General features: G+C 42.9%; 1 protein-coding gene across 15 annotated transcripts in view; it reads right to left on the bottom strand.

Moving 5' to 3' along the window:
- Nucleotides 1–16,382, bottom strand: part of ABI1 (abl interactor 1) — a 120,007-nt gene that overhangs the window by 35,397 nt on the left and 68,228 nt on the right. The gene's annotated exons all lie outside the window — the stretch shown is intronic.

The raw sequence follows: 16,382 nt of genomic DNA, 5'->3' as shown, positions 1-16,382 counted from the left end.
TAATTCTGCCTCTCAAATAAATAAATCAATCTTTGAAGGAAGGGAGGGAGGGAGGGAAGAAAACACTAACAGTTGTAGGGTCCCACAGTTCTTAAGATCCCTTTGTATACATGTCTCTGTGCACAGAAAATTTCACTGGCAAGAGGAGCAGCCCCCACTGGAGACACCTCCTGTGTTTGGAATTTAATGCATCCCTGACACAGCTACTAGGTATGCAGGCCTCTTTTAAAGAGAATTCCATTTGAGGATAGATGAACTCAAACTCAAGGATTAACAAGGTGGAAGAACCCAACAAGGCTCTTTTATCACTAGCGACCCCCATGGTACCTCAACTTTACATGAAAAAGCAGCACAGTAACTCCGGGAAAACTGACCTTCCATTCTGTCAGCCCTCGCTCAGCGAGGCCCTTGATTCACAGAGGTTCCTTAAATGACTTGACCTGATTCACTGATGACTCACCTAAACTGAAGCTCTGTGGTGGCCAGTGGTTGTGCTGTTCAACCCTAGTGCCAACTACAAAGCTACAGAGCTTTGTTCTGTGGGCAGAAACCAAAGATTTTCTCATAGATACGGCCGGAATTGCTCCTTGAAGACCCTGTTATATTGGTATTGACTCTTGGGCTATAACCTGTTTGGTCTGGAAAACTACCAGATGACATACTACAGACTGCCATAAATTGTGGATGTTAGTTGCAGTTGATGGAGCCATCTGGGTCACCAACATAAAGAATCTCAGTTAGAGGACTGTTGTCTCCTGAATCCAACTGGAATCAAGCTATTGCTCAAGATTTCTCTGACCAGACTAATACTGCTGACAGAGCTATCATCCGAGACAGCAACATAACTCCCAATACAGAAAGGTACAGAGGAAAGGAGGCCATGTTTTTTATGCAGACTGCTACATCATCACAGACTGACTCCTGGAAAAAGCCCCATTTGTCTCCTGGTGAGAGAGGTCACACTACATGCTACTGGCAGACTGGTTACCTCAGACTTTTACCACTGACCCACCTGCTTCAGGGTTTCAGTAGTGCCTCATTTATTTATTTATTTACTTTTGACAGGCAGATTTACACAGTGAGAGAGAGAGACAGAGAGAAAGATCTTCCTTCCGTTGGTTCACCCCACAAATGGCTGTTATGGCCGGCACGCTGTGCCGATCTGAAGCCAGAAGCCAGGTGCTTCCTCCTGGTCTCCCATGGGGTGCAGGGCCCTAGCACTTGGGCCATCCTCCACTGCCTTCCAGGGCCACAGCAGAGAGCTGGCCTGGAAGAGGAGCAACCGGGACTAGAACCCGGTGTGCCGGTGCTGCAGGCGGAGGATTAGCCAAGTGAGCCGTGGCCCTGGCCAGTGCCTCATCATTAACACCTTTTACAGTTCTGGTATTGCTATTCTAATCCAAGCAGCTAACTCTAGCCCCATCATTGTGACCAGCCCTAGACTCTGTCATGTTTTTGATTTTCTACATACACCATTTGCAATCTGACAATAATATGCTTTTTTTCAAGATTTATTTTATTTATTTGAAAGGCAGAGTTAGAGAGACAGGAGAGAGAAATATCTTCCATCCATTGGTTCATTCCCCAAATGGTCACAAAGGCCAAGGCTGAGCCAGTCCATAGCCAGGAGCCTAATTCAGATCTCCCATGCGAGTGCAGAGGCCCAAGCACTTGGGCCATCTGCCGCTGCTTTTCCATGTGCACTAGCAGAGAGCTGAATTGGAAGTAAAGCAGCCAGGACTTGGAGAGGTGCCCATATAGGATGCCAGCGTCACAGGCAACAGCTTAGCCTGTTGTGCCACAGCACTGGCCCCCAACAGAATGCTTTTTAATCACCAGACTCACTCAACTATGGACTGTTAGTAAATATATTTGATGGCCGTCCACGTTCTTTATAATCCACAAGCATCTTTTCTTCCTAAGTGTTGAAACAGTCTCCTCAAAATAACAAAAAAGTACACAATCCAATTCAAAATAGGCAAAGGACTTGAACAAACACTTCCCCAAACAAGATGGGAAAACATAATGACTACTTGTGAATCAGGGATTACCGGAAAAAGGTACAGTTAGCTACGGGAATGAAACACGCTGATTTTTACAGCAGAAGGAGTCCAACAACTCTGGCACACCTAGGAGAAACACCTTAAACATCAAAAGGCAAAAACAGGGACACTGGTGTCGTCTTTAAGAATTATTCCTGGAAACTTTCTCACAAAGGAAAATTCTCTGGTGTGGCAACTGTCTCAAATTTAACTGATTGCTGGGTCTGTGCATACCGTGCAGTCAGCTCTGGTCACAACCTGACCACCATCTTCCCTAACTTCACAGAAATACTTCTTGAAAGCAGCAGGTCATATAGCTCAAGTACCTCCCATATAAGAAACCTGCCCATACTTCTAAGGTGTCTTTTCTAAACCCATGCCTACCTATTATTCAGTCAATACAAGGGGCAGATGGATGCCACTTCACTGATGGCATAAACAAGAAATACTGGACTGAATGACTTCAAGTAGTCTCTATAAAAACTAGGACAAGACAATTATTGGAAGTGAACTGAGACCCCTGTGAAGACCAGTCATATAAAAAGTCAAGTTGGAGAAAATGTCATCCTATGAGCCCTGACTCAGGTATACATGATCCAACCTGGGGGTAGGGGAGCCAACAATTGTAAACACCACATTCTCTCTCTCTTTTTTAAAGATTTATTTATTTGAAAGTCAGAGTTACAGAGAGAGGAGAAGCAGAGAGAGAGAAAGAGAAAGAGAGAAAGAGAGAAAGAGAAAGAGAAAGAGAAAGAGAGAGAGAGGTCTTCCATCCAATGGTTCACTCCCCAATAACCTGCATCAGCCAGAGCTGGGCCGATCCAAAGCCAGGAGCCAGGAGCTTCTTCTGGGTCTCCCACAAGGGTGCAGGTCCCAAGGACTTGGGCCACCTTCTACTGCTTTCCCAGGCCATAGCAGAGACCTGGATCGGAAGTAGAGCAGCCGGGTCTCGAACAAGCACCCATACGGAATGCCGGCGCTTCAGGCCAGGGCTTTAACCCGCTATGCAACAGCGATGGCCCCAACACCATTTTTTTTTTTTTTGGACAGGCAAAGTGGACAGTGAGAGAGAGACAGAGAGAAAGGTCTTCCTTTTGCCGTTGGTTCACCCTCCAATGGCCGCCGCGGCCGGCGCACTGCGGCCGGCGCACTGCGCTGATCCGAAGACAGGAGCCAGGTACTTCTCCTGGTCTCCCATGGGGTGCAGGACCCAAGCACTTGGGCCATCCTCCACTGCACTCCCTGGCCACAGCAGAGAGCTGGCCTGGAAGAGGGGCAACCGGGACAGAATCTGGCGCCCCGACCAGGACTAGAACCCTGTGTGCCGGCACCGCAAGGTGGAGGATTAGCCTAGTGAGCCATGGTGCGGGCTTAACACCACATTCTTTATAGAAGCATAAGCCCTACTCATAAGCAAACTACAGCCTTGGGAGTACTTCTTGTGTGGAATTCAGACATTATCTGGTTTTCCTCCAGTGAAGTGGTGAAAACCACCAGATCAAGCAGTTCACACAACTTTGATTTCTCCAGAATGAGGCTATTCTTAATTACTGTCAGAGGGATTGAATCCCAGAAGAAAAACTGACAAGTTAATTGCATGCACTCTGAAGCACTTATCCCTACAATGGAAATCATCAAGTTAAGTCTGAAATTTCTTCCTGTCTTTAGCTGAAGCAATCAATGGCATCACTGTGGCCCTCAAGGCATTCAAGCCAGTCTCAACTCACTGGCCAGGACTGTAATGGATGATACAGCAGCCCTAACACCTCCTCAAGACCAAGGCCAAATCTGCAATACAGCTAGATTAAGTCCTTGGGCCCCTGCACCCATCTGTGAGGCCCGGAAGAAGCTCCTTGCTCCTAGTTCGTGTTAGTTCAGCTCTGGCCATTGCGGCCATCTGGGGAGTGAACCAGCAGATGGAAGACTCCTCTTTCTCTCTCTCTCTGCGGCTCTGCCTTAAAATAAATAAATCTTTAAAAAAAAATCTAATTCATTGTGGCAGAAATAAACCTTAATATATATATATATAATAAAAAAGAGTTGGGTCACTGGAAATGGAACTGCCTTAGGGGTTGAAGGACTCCTGGGTTAGAGCCACAGACCTGGTTGACTATAAGCTGGAAAAAGCCCTTCCCTCGGCCCAGCTTCCAAAGTAAACATCACTGTTGAGGGACCAGCAAAGGAGGGTAAGTAATATTGCAGGCAGAATTTTAAATTTCCTTTTATAGATGCCACCTGCCTTCTATTCAGGCCAGCTCTCCTCCCAGGCCAGCTAGGTAATGAATGTCAACAGGGTGTCTTCCCTAAGGAGGTTCACACCTCCCTTACAATGTCTCTTCTGGTACCACATGTGAAGAGATAGGTAGGTCTGGGTCTCATACCTGGCTACGCCTTAAGGCCCACCTGATTATTATCATTGCCTCTCAATGGGAAAACCTGCTTGTGGTTTAGACAGCACCCTTCTTAGATCCTCTAATAATGACTCTGTCCTTTGTTTTAGACCCTATGAGTTTAATCTGCTTGTTAGATTCGTTTTCTCCAAACTTGAGGAAGTGCAATTCCAGATGGCCATGCATATGAAACCTCTGAGGAAAGCAGTTTCTGCAAGGGGCACTGCAACCCCCTCGAGAACACCTCTTGTTGAGAATCCACCTTCTGCTGGAACCCTGTGTGACTGCCATTCCCAATGATGCCCCTTTCCACATGAAGCAGTCAAAGCAATCATCCAGTTCCCCTAACACAAGTTAGTGTCCATTTTTCTTGGGGGGTGGTGGTGGTATGTGAGGAGTCAGATGGGTTAACAGGCAGTCTGGGTGGTCTCAGTGGAAACTGAAGTGCAAAATCTTTAGCAAGGTCAAAAGTACCTGCCTGCCCATTCCTCAGAAGCATCCAGTTTTATCATGAGAATAACAAGGGAGTGGTGATTCCCTCTGAGCTCCCCATGTATTGTAAAGTACTAGATATGCCACCCTTCTGATGGCTCTTTCTGCTTTACCATGAGCAAGCCAGATAGGAGAAAAGACTGAAAATCAGATCTTTTGATGGGTTTTGTCCCCACCTTGTAACTGAATGTCAAGTGTTTTTCTTTCCCAAAATTGTGCTTAAAGACCCCAGTACCACTGGCCCCTCTGGGCTTTTTCCTCTCTTTGGAGAGCCCCTCCATGCCACTGTGGCAGGAGGTTTTTGACTCTAATAAATTTTGTTTGTAAATCTCAAAAAGGGGGGGGGGTTATATATTTCTGGTAGCCATCACAAAACACACCAAACACCGGAGTAAGGGAAAGGGTTTATTGGAGGAAAACCCAGGAGACTGGAGGGAAGGGGCAAAGAGGCAGAAGGAGAGAAAGAAGAGAGAGGAGAGAGAGGAGAGGAGAGAAGGCTAGAGAGAGTGAGCAGGAGAGAAGAGAGAAGCCAAGAGAGCAGGAGAGAAGAGCCAAGAGAGAGGAGCCAAGAAAGAAGAGCCAAAAGAGCCACGGGTTCAGGAACAGGTCCTTTTAAAACTTTGCCTGAGGGCGGGCAGGGAAGCAGGAGCAGCGAATCCCATTAGGATGGAGGTGGAGCTTCATAACAGCGACTGGGCCATGTGGCCACCTGGCTTCCAGCAATGGCCGTGGGAGCCAGGGCCTAGGATGTAGATCGTGCCATAGGTAAAACTGTGCCAGTTTCCGGTGGTGGGGGGATGTATATTTAGAATGCCTGTATACATTTTATAAACTCCTTCCTTTTCTAATAGGCCCAACACAAGTTTAACTAGTAAAAATTTCAGCTAAATTCTACCTCACACAGAAATTTAGAAATCTGAAATTCCAGACAAGGAAAAATACTGGTATTTCCTTGAAAGGTGAAAAGATGGACCAACACTCAACTTGGCTTGCTTTTAATCCCCTTGAACATTCTACCGCCTTCAAAAGGGTTTCTTATATATGCAGCGCCTCCATGTTTAGTCTCAGATCCTTTATTCTTTACAGACTCTCTTTGGCAAACTCATCCACATTCATGCTTAAATTACCATTAGACACACATAAAATTTTCTTTATTCAACACTTCTATTCTTAACTGCAAACTTGTAAATTAAACTTAGGTTCCTCTCAGACACTTCAATGGCACCCCAAATCAAATACATAAATCTATTTAATCCTAATTTAATGTTTCTATTTCAGTTCTCTATTACATAAGCCAAACATCTATCATTTAACCTCATACACAGTATCATTATATCTTAGCATTATTTTTAAATACCAGAAATCTGGAGCAGATATTTAGCCTAGAAGCTATCATGCTTACATCCTACATCAGAGTACCTGGGCTCTATACCAGACACTGGCTCCTGACTTGTGTTTCTCACTAATGCAGACCCCAGCAGGTAGCAAGAATGGCTCAAATAACTGAGTTCTCAATGTCCTGCATCAGCCTTGCCTAACCCCAGCTGTTGCAAACACTCGGGGAGTGAAACAGCAGAATAAAGATTTCTTTCCTCACTCTATCTCCAATAAATAAATAAAATACTAGAAATGTGTTTCCAATACTTTGATACAAGCCAATCTACTATCATCTCTCACCCTGGCTATTGCACTACCCTTCTAAATGGTTCACTTGCATCCAATCTGGCCTTTTTTCTAATCTGATTTCTGTAGTGTAACCATGACAATCTTTAGAACAAATGTAAACTTGAAGGGAAGAAAATGAAAAAAAAAAAAATTGTGTATCGCATCTGCTAAAGCCCTAATGAAAAGGGTATTTCAATGTGGTCTCTAGTCATCAAGGGAAAATAAATTCAAAATGTTCTTCATTTTTTTTTCAAACATTACAGGATCTACAACTCTCCTTAAAATCATCCTTCCAGGGTGGGTGTTTGGTGCAGTGATTAAGACACTACTGTTGCTAGCGCCTCGGCTCACTAGGCTAATCCTTCGCCTTGTGGCGCCGGCACACAGGGTTCTAGTCCTGGTCGGAGCGCCAGATTCTGTCCTGGTTGCCCCTCTTCCAGGCCAGCTTTCTGCTGTGGCCCGAGAGTGCAGTGGAGGATGGCCCAAGTGCTTGGGTCCTGCACCCCATGGGAGACCAGGAGAAGTACCTGGCTCCTGCCTTTGGATCAGCGCGGTGCGCCGGCCGCGGCGGCCATTGGAGGGTGAACCAACGGCAAAGGAAGACCTCTCTCTCACTGTCCACTCTGCCTGTCCAAAAAAAAAAAAGACACTACTGTTAACACCTGCATCCTATATGAGTCCCTGGATTTGAGTCCTAGATCTACTCTCCATCCTAGTTTCCTGTTAGTGAATACTCTGGGAGCCATCAAGTGATGGCTCAAGTACTTGGGACCTTGCCATCCATGTGGGAGACTCAGAATGAGTTTCAGGCTTCTGGCTTTGTCCTGGCCCATCTCAAAGTTACAGGCAATGGATGGAAGATCTTTGCTGGACTTCTGTGTGCCTTTCTAATTAAAAAAAAAAAATTTTTTTTCACCCTTCCCATTGCTCTCACCCACTGCAAAACTATTCAGGACAGTTTCAAATTACTTGAAAAGTTCTCCCTTAGGTCTACTCTCTCCACATTCTCCCAAAAGTGAATCAAATTGAAATTATAACCCATCAGTAATGCGCAACTCTCCATATGGCAGGGTGAACAAATAAAGAGGATAGGAGGAGGGAAAAAGGTTTGGAACATTTGCATAACAACTGTACGCATATGTTCACCAAGCAAGAGTCAGCTTTTTGAGAAGACTAATTCCTTCTCATACTTTCATTTCCTTACTTTCATATTTTTCCCTTCATCTTTAGATAGCAAAAGAAGGTGTCTGATATAAAGAAAAGTAGTGGGGCCGTTACTATGGAGCAGTGGGCCAGGTTGTAGTGCCAGAATCCCATATGGGTGTCAGTTCATGTACCAGCTGCTCCTCTTCCAATTCAGCTCTCTGCTATGGTCTGAGAAAGCAGTAGAAGATGGCCCAAATGCTTGGGTCCCTGCACCCACGTGGGAGACGCAGAAGACGACCCTGATATCTGGCTTTGGATCAGCTCAGCTCTGGCCGTTATGGCCACTTTAGGGAGTGAGCCAGTGGAAAACCTTTCTGTCTCTTCCTTTCCCTAAGTGTAACTCTACCTCTCAAATAAATACTAAAAAAAAAAAAAAGAAGAAAGAAAGAAAGCAAGAAAGAAAGATAGATCAGTAGGTCTTTTAAGATTTTATTTGAGAGGCAGGGAGAGAATGGAGGGATGGGGGGGGGGGGGCTCCCATCCACTAGGTTCACTCCCCTAAATACCTGCAATGGCTGGGGTTGGGCAGGGCAGAAGTCAGCAGCCAGAAACTCCATCCAGGTCTCCCACAAGGCAGGAATCTAATTACCTGAACCATCACCACTCCCTACCAGACTCCACCATTAGCAAAAAACTGCAGTCAGAAGCCAGAGCTGGGTATCAAAACAGGTAATCAGAAAATGGTAAGGGGCTTAACCAGCTTCAAGCCAGTATGTCAAGCTCCTGCTCCAAGAAAATTAGTTTTAAATCTTCATCTAGAGATAAAATTAGATTTACTGTAGTTGAGATGGATGAGAAAGTTCAACTGATCACCTTACAAGTGTCTCTAGACTCTCTGGTTTAAGAAGCGGGGGGCGGGGGAGGATGCAAAGTTAAAATCAGAAAACCTAAATTTGAATACCAACTCTTTCACTTCCTGGTTGTGAAATTTACACAAGCTTCAACTCACCAAAATTCTGTGTTGTTTATATAAGATGAGGAAGGGATAAAAAAAAAAACCATTATAACATTGCTTGACAGAAAAAGTACTAAAAACAAACCAAATCTACATGGTAAATAGAGAGTAAATTTCTCAACAGAGTTAAATAAATGGAAGAGAACTCATGCTGATCGATAAGATCACCTAGTTTACAAGTTAGAAAGAAACTCTGAGAGGCCAGTGCTGTGGCATAGCAAGGAGAGCCACCACCTGCAGAGCCAGCATCCCATATGGCGCCAGTTAGAATTCGGGCTGCTCCACTTCCAATCCAGCTCTCTGCTATGGCCTGGGAAAGCAGTACAAGATGGCCCAGGTCCTTGGGCCCCTGGACCTTCGTGGAGACCTGGAAAAAGCTCCTGGCTTCAGATCGGTGCAGCTCCAGCCTTTTCAGCCAGTTGGGGAGTGAACCAGCGGATAGAACACCTAGCTCTCTCTCTCTCTGCCTCTCCTTCTCTCTATGTGCAACTCTGACTTTCAAGTAAAATAAATAAATCTTAAAAAAAAAAAAAAGAAAGAAAGAAAGAAACTCTGAGAATGGATCCCACCCATACATTATAGGAAAAAATAAATTGCAGATCCATTAAATGCAAGTGAAAATAAATGGTATCTTTATACTTGAAATATTATATATTAATGAGAATGAAAAAACTACTATGAACTGTATGCAATACAGATAAACCGTAGAAATTATAAGTTGAATTTAAAAACTAAGCCATGCTAAACCACACACAGCATTAATTCACCTTAGTAATCCTAAAGACATGAAAGAGTGTGTTGTTTAGGAATACATAAATGTGATTTAAAAAATTTTAAGACTTTTGACACAGTGTCAAAACAGTGCCTGAGCACAGATCTGTCTTTTGCTTTCAAATAAGATAAAATTTTAAAAATATTAATTTTAAATAAGGAAACAGTAATAAACAACATTCCTTCTGGGCACAGAGAGAAACACACAAGTAAAAGATACAGAATTCATCATTTTCTAGTGCTTAGCTTTGGTAATATATTCACATGTTTGTTTTATTGTTATATATCTAATTATATATGTTACATATACTCTTTTAAATTTATTAAGAGTAAGAAAATCTTTGGGGGGGGGACAGTGTCTTTTTTTTTTTTTTAAAGATTTATTTATTTGAAAGTCAGAGTTACACAGAGAGAGAGGAGAGGCAGGGAGAGAGAGGTCTTTCCTCCATTGGTTCACCCCCAAATGGCCACAACGGCTGGAGCTGTGCTGATCCGAAGGCAGGAGACAGGAGCTTCCTCCAGGTCTCCCACAGGGATGCAGGGGCCCAAGGACTTGGGCCATCTTCTACTGCTTTCCCAGGCCATAGCAGAGAGCTGGATCGGAAGTGGAGGAGCCAGGACCCGTTCCAGCACCTATATGGGATGGCAGCACTGCAGGCAGTGGCTTTACCCGCTATGCCACAGCGAAGGCCCCCAGATAATTTTTTAAAAGTCTTTAATTGTATAAAAGTGCAAACAGAGGAAAGAGAAATGATTAATATTCCTGAAGCAGCATCAAAAGAAATCTCATTTTAGCCAGCCATATTAAGCAGGTCAAAGAGAAAAAAAGGAGAGGAATAAAAGAAGAAAATCCAAGTACCAGGAGCAACACAAACAAAAGCAAAGAGGCATGAAAATACAACCGCTTACAGGTTAGATAAAATGTAAACAGCAAAAATCAAAGTTGGCCAAACTCTACTCATAACAAAAGCTAAAGAAAAGAATATGAAAATTAAGAAGCCAAACCTGACAATTTCTTTTTAAATGGCCAAGCCAGCCTTTGATAAATATGAGCAGATTGGGAATTCAATTACATGGTGAGCAAAAGTTCTAAAGAAATTTTTAAAATATCCTAAAGGAATCCTATTTAGAGAAGAAAACATTATTTCCCAAAAAGAACACAGCAACAAAATGACAAGTATCACAAACAGACAACATTTCAAAATTATCTTCTAGGATATAATTTTTTTAAACTACCATCTAGAAATACACTGTTTTTAATTGTGTTCTCTTTCCTTTCCATTGTCATTTTCAGGAAAATAATACATATGCTTCAAGATCTTTAAAAAATGAAAAATCCATTCCTATCATCAAAAATAGAAAGGCAGACAGGAAAGAAGCATGACTTGGCAACAATATTTAACATTTCACATGTTTTCTGCAATATCATTTAGAAGGCCTATCTCTACCACCGCCACTACAGAGAGGACAAAAATTTTGGGTTTCAACCTAACAATCTTGTATATAAATAAGTAAAAACACAATAAACATTTGCTGAAAAAATAACTACAGAATTAAAACTGAAATCCTTTTGCCCTGAATGGAAATAAGAGAGGGGAATAAAAAGGGCATGAGAAGTGTAAAGGCATCCTGAGACAGGCTACACAGAGGAAGCCTTCAGCCAAGAAAGAGACAATCTCTTCTGTCACTGCTCATTTGGACCAGACTCTGAAAATGGCTCTAAGCCCAAAATTCTGTGTTACAGAGCTTTGTTCAATAAGCTTGAAACAAGGTCCCACTCATTTCCTAGTTAACTTCATTCAGAATGACCTATATATACACATTGTAGAATACGTCTATTTAGAGAAAGTGAGCTGAAAATCAGACTCTTGATGGAAAAAACAGAAAACACTTGGGTCAGGATTATTCTAAAGTACTTTATCCCAGGAAAAACTGGAACTTTTGTTTAACACTTTGACCCACACGTAATTAATGTTTTTCTGTCTCCTTCCTACCTATTTAAGATCTTAAGACAATCTACAGAACACCCTACACAGAAGAAGGATAAGGGACAAGAACTCCCATCAAATCCCTGAATAACAGAAAGCAAATGGAGGCAAGGTAGCTAACTAAGCAGAAGAGAAGAAACCAGAACCTAAAACACCTGCACGTGTGGCCTAAGGGTTAACACACTGCACACCATATCAGAGACTGTAGGTTCAAGTCTCTCAATTCCAGCTTACTGCTGGTGTGGGTCCTGGGAGGTAATAGGTGAGCACTCAAGTAGCTGAGTGCCCACCACCCATGTAGGAGACTTGGGCTGGGTTCTCAGCTAAGCATTTAAAAATAAAGATTAAAAAAAAAAAAAAATCACCTGTACACAGCAATGCAATTTATTTTAAGAGGAAAAAAAAACCTTCTCAAGTTTTAGAATTTGAAAGCACCAGGCTCTATATGATAAAAAAGGAAGGACCAGCATCAAAACCACAATGTGATACTACTTCAGACTTACTAAGATGACTTTAATAATAATCATCATCATCATCTATTAAAAAATGGGGGGAAGGGGGCCGGCACTGTGAAGCAGCGGGTTAACACCCTGGCCTAAAGCACCGGCATCCCATATGGGCGCCAGTTCGAGACCTGGCTGCTCCTCTTCCAATCCCACTCTTTGCTGTGGCCTGGGAAAGCAGTAAGAGGATGGCCCAAGTGCTTGGACCCCTGCACCCGCGTGGGAGACCCAGAAGAAGCTCCTGGTTCCTAGCTTCGGATCAGCGCAGCTCCAGCTGTTGTAGCCACCTGGGGAGTGAACCAGCAGATGGAAGACTCTCTCTCTGCTTCTCCTCTCTCTGTGTAACTCTTTCAAATAAATAAATAAATCTTAAAAATAATAATAATAATTTGTAAGGATGTTGAAAAACTAAAATCCTCATACACTGCTGGCAGGAATGTAAAATAACAAAGTATCCCAATGTCCCAAAGAGACAAAAATTAGGAAGAAAAAGAATACTAAAATATTAATCTAAAGAAAAAACTTAATGTCTGACTGGAGTATCTAGAAAAAAGCAGAAAACCAATCAGCAAAGAAAGAACATTACATCCCAGAAACATAGCAGCCTATCTTCAGATGGAAAAGATCTTCCCAAGTGCTGGGACCACTTCATTTTAAAAGACCAAGTTATATCCCTGTGAAATTTCAAAAGACAGATTATTTCCAAAGTTTCCAGAGAGAGAAAGACAAGTTACATACAAAGAATTTGGAATTAGAGACAAAACAGACAACTCAATGGCCGTCCTGGGAACTAGGAAAAATGGATTACTAGTAAGAGAAAAAAATCTTCAAGTTAAAACTAAGGACAGTACAGAATAGTAATAAAAAAAAAACAGATTCTAAAACCAGAATGGTCTGGATCAAATAATGCCATTTAAAGGCTGTATAATCCTGAACAAGTCACACAAGCCTTGAGAATCAGTTGGTTCATCTGTAAAAAAGGATTGTTGCGGGGCTGGCACCTGTGGCATAGTGAGTGAAGCCACTGTCTGCAGTGCCTGCATACCATATGGATGCTGGCTGGAGTCCTGCTCCTCCAATTCCAATCCAGCTCCCTGCTAATGGGCCTGGGAAAGTAGTAGAAGGTGACCCAAGTGCTTGGGCCTCTGCACCTGCATGACAGACTCTGGATAGACATTGCGGCCATTTAGGAAGTGAACCAGTGGATGGAAAACCTCTTTGTCTCTCCCTGTCTCACAAATCTTCAAGAAAAAAAGGAGGGGGGTAATATAAATATAAATTAAATAAAAAATTTAAAAAGGGGGTGGGGGAAGGGAGTTAGGATACATAAATACACGGTCACATGTATAAAAAGCCTGGGATACCGTATTTACTGTATGTAAGTGCTCTAGAGAGCAAGACCAGGGGGCCTTCTAGAATTTGGCTTTCCATTGTAATTCTTTAGGTCGGCTCTGAATGGATTTTAACTGCATTCACCTAAGTGGGGTCTTCAGAAACTTCATGGAAAAAGTATACTGAAGAAAACTCTGCAACGATTTCAAAGCTTTTCCATCAAACTGATTTTTAATTGAATTTCCCCACAAACCTTTTGAAGTGGCAATGCATTATCAAAGGGAGGGAGGGAAGCAGTTGTGAACCTAAGCCCAGCGGTGAGAGCTGGTGAGAGCTGGCACGGAATAACCGCATGCCTCTCTCAGATGAGTTAGGCAGCAAAGGAGGAAACAATGTCACAAGCAGTAGAGAAAAGAAGCAGGGTATGGTGAGAGATTCCCTTCTGGCTGAGCAGCAGGGACAGGGCCTAAGACAGGACAAGTGGGGGCAGACTGACAGAGTAACAGCTTTAACCACAAGTTAACAGATACATCTATTCAAAGATCAGATTCACCTCGATCTTCACTCAGGTTAAATTGACAGTTTTTTAAACTAAAAAATAATGGGGGGGGGGGGCTGGAGCTGTGGTGTAACGGGTAAAGCCAGTGCCTGCAGTGTCTGCACCCCATATGGGTGCCTGCTCGAGTCCCGGCTGCTCCACTTCCAATTCAGCTCTCTGCTATGGACTAAGAAAGCAGTGGAAGATGGCCCAAGTCCTTGGGGCCCTACACTTGCATGGGAGACCTGGAAGAAGCTCCTGGCTTCGGATTGGTGCGGTTCTGCCTGCTGAGAACATTTGGAGAGTGAACCAGTGAACCTCTCTCTCTGCCTCTGCCTAATTCTGCCTTTCAAGTAAAATAAATAATATCTTTAAAAAAAAATCCTACACTTTAAAAAAATAAGAAGAAAACAAAGTCCACCAACTTTACATCTAACTGACCTCATAAACACCTTAGTAATATTAAAAGCCAACTGGGGCAATGTGGCACATTAGATAACCTGAAGTTATCTCCCTACAGACTACATGAAAATGTTGTGGCAGCACCTTTAGAAAATTGTTAAATGCTAAAAAGAAGAAAGAAAACCCAAGGAGAGCAGAAAGATGAGAGGACTAACACTTAGAAAACACCAATAAGGACACAGCTACCCTAGGGACTGGCTGGTCACTAACAAAGGGGTCACACGGGGATAAAACAGAACGCTCTCATGCTTACTAAAGGAACTTAATGGCTGCAGGGACTGAACGATTTGATCAAATTAAGTGTACTGAGATTGGCTAGCTATCTGGGATTATCGTGGTGGGCCAACAAAATGAAAAGGATCCTCATACGTGAAACAGAGAGGCAAGACAGCACTCTTCAGGGTGACACAACATGAAAGACACTCAAGTGGCCACTGCTGACATAATGACAGAGGAAGGGGCCATGAGCCAAAAAACACAGAAGGCCTCTGGAAGCTGAGAAAAGGCAAGGGAACAGATTCTCCCTAGAACATCCAGAAGGAAGGAACACAGTCCCACCCACATAGCAATTTTAGCCCAGTGAAATCCATGTCAGACTTCTCATCTCCAGAACTTGTCAGAGCTGTGTGCAGCATACAGGCAGCAGGGGAGGCAAGCAGCCTACCAAGTGTCACATGTTCCCATAAGCTGTCAGGTGCAAACATAATGGACAGTCCTGGACTGACGGTGTCCCTCCAACACCTGACAGAACAGGCTTCTGAGAGCATCCCCAGACACTTAGCTCACTGATGGGACATTCCCTTAGGCTGCACAGAGATCTCAGAGATGAGACCACCATCCAAATGTACAAATCCCAGAAGGAAATGGTTCACCACAAGCAAAAGTGGGCATACACACAGAATCCAAAAGAAGGTAAGGAAGGAGAATAAAGAAACAGATGACATTAGCAAAAAACACTAATTAAAAGTGATTCATTTAAATTTGTCAATAACCACATGAAATGCCTCCTGAAAAGAAATACCAGTGTATTTTTTAAAAATTGTTATATATTATAAGAGATAAATCCTAAAACCAGAAAGAAGTTACAAAATGGAAAAGATAAGCCAGTATTCTATATATTAGTATATTATATATTAGTATCAACATAAGCCATAATGAAAAGAGTCCTAGAAGCACAGAGCTTTTTATTCCACAATGATGCTGTATTTTATTTTTTAAATACTTTAAATGAATTTAAATACTTAATGAAGACTTTATGACTTACACTTTGGCCTTCAAAAAGAACAAGCCAAAAGCATAAGAGAAGCTAGTCACATGCCAAGGATGGACAGGGTGTGATCTGAAAAAATAAACATGTGCAATTGCACACAGAGCTGCAGGTGGCTAGAAAGGAAACCAGCTTGGGGGGGGACTCTAAAAATAGCTTAGAAGAGTGATTCTGACTGCCTTCCTTAGGATTTTCAATGTATTTCAGCACTAAAACTGAAAGACGAAATGTGTACAGTTTTTAACTCTGAAGGCTATTTTAAAAACACGTTCTGCCACAATTAATTGTATTTATTTATGCCTTTTAAGTTCCCAAGAACTATTCAGAATTCTGAAGACAAAGAATGTTTCAATTAGAGTTGATCTAATTATAGCAAAGGAAATGTTATTTTAAGATTTATTTACTTTATTTGAAAGAGAGAGAGAGAGGGAGACAGAGAGAGAGATCTTCCACCTGCTGGTTCATTCTCCAAAAGGCCTCAACAGCTGGGGCGGGGCCACACCAAAACTAGGAGCCTAGAACTCCCCCTGGTTCTCCTACAGGAGTACAGGGGCCTAAGCAGTTGGGCGATCTTCCACTGCTTTCCCAGGTGCACCAGCAGGGAATTGGATTAGGAATGGTAAAGCCAGGAGTTCAAGAGGCAACCACATGTGATACCAACATTGCAGGCAGCTGTCCAACCCACTACACCACTGCGCCAACACCAAATTAAATTATTTCTGGTAAGTTGAAAAAAAATTTCTATGACAGTAGGTTTTGGCAATCTCTCAC

The sequence above is a fragment of the Oryctolagus cuniculus genome, chromosome 13 (genome assembly GCF_051225735.1).
Source record: "Oryctolagus cuniculus isolate XC-2025 breed Fujian yellow rabbit chromosome 13, ASM5122573v1, whole genome shotgun sequence".
In the NCBI taxonomy this organism is placed as follows: domain Eukaryota; kingdom Metazoa; phylum Chordata; class Mammalia; order Lagomorpha; family Leporidae; genus Oryctolagus; species Oryctolagus cuniculus.
This window is presented reverse-complemented; position numbering and strand designations above follow the sequence as displayed.